At 39.1% G+C, this 4008-nt stretch overlaps 1 long non-coding RNA gene across 1 annotated transcript; it reads right to left on the bottom strand.

Annotated features, from left to right (window-relative positions):
- Positions 1-281: 281 nt before the first annotated feature.
- Positions 282-3658, bottom strand: LOC124883288. The gene is made up of 3 exons (XR_007042146.1): positions 3528-3658; positions 529-3196; positions 282-431 (listed from the first exon to the last, which is right to left on the bottom strand). It is a non-coding gene; the product is annotated as an uncharacterized LOC124883288 (long non-coding RNA).
- Positions 3659-4008: the final 350 nt, after the last annotated feature.

Below are 4008 nucleotides of genomic sequence, written 5' to 3'. Positions count from 1 at the left end.
AATTGGTTATGCAGTTAATTGCACACATTTATGCTGCCATTAATTCAAAGAAGTGACAAAACATATTTGAAAATGCTGTTGCTTATGCTTATTTGCTTGGTAACCCTGATTGAAATTTGTAAAAAAAAAACACAACCTTTAATTTGAGTTTTGAATTTATTCAGTGGGGAGAATGAGTGTTTTCACAAAATCAACAGTATCACAGCTACTATATTCAAATGTCTAAAACATTTGTTTTTTAATTTATGCTTTATTTTTTCAAGATGATCTCAGAGGGAAGGGAAGTTTGACTCCTTCTCCAGATATGATTGTCATCGTTTTTGAAATAGATCTGACCCACATACAGAAGTACATTCGGAAGAAACTGAAATCAGTAAACTGGAGTTTTATTTTCAGCAAATAATCAGGAAAGTGAACGGGTGGATCGCCAACTGTATGGAAAGAGGGGGAAGAGAACTGGTGAAACAAAGAACTCATATAAGGTAGAGCTAACGAAAGATAACTATAGTAGTCAGGTAAACGGCTTACTAAATAGGTAAAGTCAGATTGCCAGGGGTAGAGGGATTCGGAGTCCAGGTTTACGAAGCAGATTTTGTTCAGATGATTTCTCTGGTGCTGTTTGAGTGAGCTTGGTGAGACCAGGAGTAAATCCAATGTGCAGATACTTGCATTGGAGGGTGGACAGGGTACGCTTATGCCTTGGTCCAGAAGACGGAGGAAGCAGGAAGCTGCCAACTTGATCTGTGTCCAGATGAAAGTCAGGGGTTAGGAAACGAAGTCCTCAAAACGTAGATAATCTTGATCGCCCAGAACTTCTGGGACCGAAGTCTGTGTTCAGCGAGTTAAATCCAAAGGAGCATAAACAAAGTTACTTGGAGCAAAGAACGAAGCATAGATTAGAGGTGGTTGAGCTTGTTACTACTCTGGCGTCGAAGTGCTGGCAGCCTCCTGCTTAAGTACTCCTCCATGCACTCAGCAGAATAAGTCGCACCTGTCACTCACCACACCTGAAAACTCCAGCACCATCTGAAAAAACTGAAGAAATGTTGCAAGCACAATATACACACAACACAGACCCCGACAATGATGTAATTAATCTTAGTTACACTTCAAAACGGGAAAGACAACATAACGTGCAAAACAAGTCTAATTATGTTATTAGGTTAAGAAATTGCAACAATAGAATAGATTACCTAAACTTGCTTATTTGTGCAGTTAGATAAATAATTCACAGGTTAAAACACGTAGAACTGTAATAATAAATATTGTCTTTAAACACTGCACAAACAAAAAAAAAAACATGTTTATTTTGAGTGTTATTCCATATCTTTGGTGCTTTCTACAAATATGTATGTCATGTTTTTTATATAGTTTGTGTCTTTTCTTAAATTATACAATCAGTGACATTTTTTTTTGCTTTACATGCTCACTTTTCTTTTTTCTTGTTCAGCTGTTGCTTCTGCGACAAGTGAATCCCCCTTGTCTGGTCAATAAAATGCTCTCATCTTAAACAAGCATGGACAAAGACCCAAGTTTATCTTGCTATCACCAAGAAGATGTTAGGGAAGCTCACTGTTATTAGAGAATTCAAGCAAAGACTGGCATCCCTGGGTCACCCATGTCTCCATAACAACATGCCAATCGGTTTTTTGGGAAACATCAGGAAGGCAGCTGTTCTATCCCACAGATGTAAATGTTTGAATTTACTAAAAGCTACTGGGGTTGTAATTGGAACTGCACACAATATCCATTGTTAAGCAAGGTTCTAGTTCTGTGATGCTGCGGGCCTTATTCTCTTTCAAAAACCTTGTGAGTTCGGCTGGAGTACAAATAATTTTGTAGTTCTTTAAATAAAAATCTAATATCAAATAGAGGTTAGACAAAGGACTGAGGTGCCAATAGGTGTAGCATGGGTCGCTTTGTAAAACACATATTTATAAGCATTTTATAATGTACATCGATCACTTATAACAATTCACTAAGTGCCCCATTGTAAATCTACTGGTGTTCTTCTGCTTCTCAGAGCTATTGCATCATGGCTGCTGGTGTTGGCACAAGACCAGAACTTCCAATTAAGATAAAGTGCCAACAGCAAGCTCATCACCAGTTGCTTTGTCATAGTCTGAGCCAGAAAAAAAAAACAGAAAAAGAGCAGAGTCACGTCACAATAATGTTGTGCTGCATTAATGTTGTGCTGCAGTTTTCACTCTCTCTCACACTAACAGACCTTTGGCTGTCAGTTTGTCACTTAACAGCCCCACTGTCACTAATTTGAGAGGTGCCCTTGGCAATCAGTAGGTAAATTTAGGGGGGGTGGCAGTTGTCAGGCTCACGCTGAGGAGCAACAGGCTGGGGGCAGATAGGAAAAAGGTTGAGTGGAGGACAGCAAGGGAGAGGGGCAGGAAGAAAGAGAAAATGTTGCAGAAAATATGAAAATAACAAAATAAATGTAACTGCACATGCCAGTCCGAAGCTCTACGGGGAAATCTGATTTGGGGTTCTTTCAACTAAGATCCATCATCACAGCTCAAGTAATACTGTTTTGATAACCTACGTTTTTAAAAATTTTGTACATCTAACTTATATATTATAACTAAAAAGTAATACCTGCAGCACAAAAAATATGCTAATTCACTTTTCAACTGAATGTGTGGTTTGAATCCCAATGAACAATCGGTGAGTAGACGATGGAAATTATGAATATGAACAGAATATGTCTTGATCTATTTTTTTCTAAAACCTTGCATTTTTGGGACCAAAACTGTTCTGTTTTTCTGCATAAAGAGTAGGAAATGTGGACCCCTCCTCTCACTGATGTTATATACACACTGATTCAATGATTAGATTGGGCAATGACTAAGCTTTGACACAGAATTATAAAGTTGTGTCACCAGCCTGTGGTAAGAGATGTTGTAGTACTCAATCTGAACTAGGGTTTTCTTTATTTTCATGACTATGAATATTGTAGCTTCACACTGAAGGCATCAAAACTATGAATTAATACATGTGGAATTATATACTGAACAAAAAAGTGTGAACAGCTCCTTATCTGAACACTGCGCTCAGTTGCAATCGGCTTCCCACCCTCTCTGGTGATGTACAGCTGTTTTCTCTCCGTTCACTCCTCTCTCTAACCTCCCAACATCTCCTCTTCCAGACAAATTTCCTTCCCTTCCTTTCTCTTTGGCTTTCCCTCCTGTACAAAAAAAAAAGAAAAAAAATAGGCCAAGGTAACTTGCCAGCATTTCCACCTCCCCTCCTCCCCCCACTCCCCTCCCTGGGGGCTTGTGTGATATTTAACTACGGCTACAGTGGCATTTACTAATTTTATATGTGCAGAATTTATGTCAGATTCTTATTCAGCGAGAACAGGGCAGAGGAGCAAAGGTGGCTGGCTCCGTGTCCACTGTGTATAAACTGGTATTATGTGAACTATTCACAACACGTCCACTGACATGAGCATTGCTATTTTGTCTATAACTCGGCTGCTTTTCGACCCAGGTGCCACAATTAAAGCCTAACCTTACCATTTGGAGAGGGAGACTTGAAGGGGCCAATTTGTTGTCTGCCTCGGCGTTGATTCAGAGCTGTGAATAAAGATCCTTTCCTCACAGAAAGCCCAGAAGCTACATCCTGTTGACAGGGTTGTGAGTTCCCTTTCTCCTAATACAGTGACACACATATAAAAAGACATAACTTAATGTAGACAAAATAGTAATCGCTTGAGGCTAAATGGTGAGCCTTGCAAAAGTGGCCTAAACCCTTAAGCACAATGTCAGAGATGAAGAATAATCAATTCCTTGTATTTTGCAACAAACAAAATCTATTTGCTTCTTTTTAAATCTTCTGTAAAATCGTGAAATCTTGAATGAGCCTGGCACTTTTCAGATGGTTTTCAAAATATAAGCATAACACAAGATACAGGCGGTGAAATGCTAGCAGGCTGATCCAGTAAAGAGCAGATTTAAATTACCGGATCAGTCATGAGGCATTGGTGATGGTGTTTGA

This window comes from Girardinichthys multiradiatus, chromosome 17, assembly GCF_021462225.1.
Source record: "Girardinichthys multiradiatus isolate DD_20200921_A chromosome 17, DD_fGirMul_XY1, whole genome shotgun sequence".
NCBI classification, from domain to species: domain Eukaryota; kingdom Metazoa; phylum Chordata; class Actinopteri; order Cyprinodontiformes; family Goodeidae; genus Girardinichthys; species Girardinichthys multiradiatus.
This window is presented reverse-complemented; position numbering and strand designations above follow the sequence as displayed.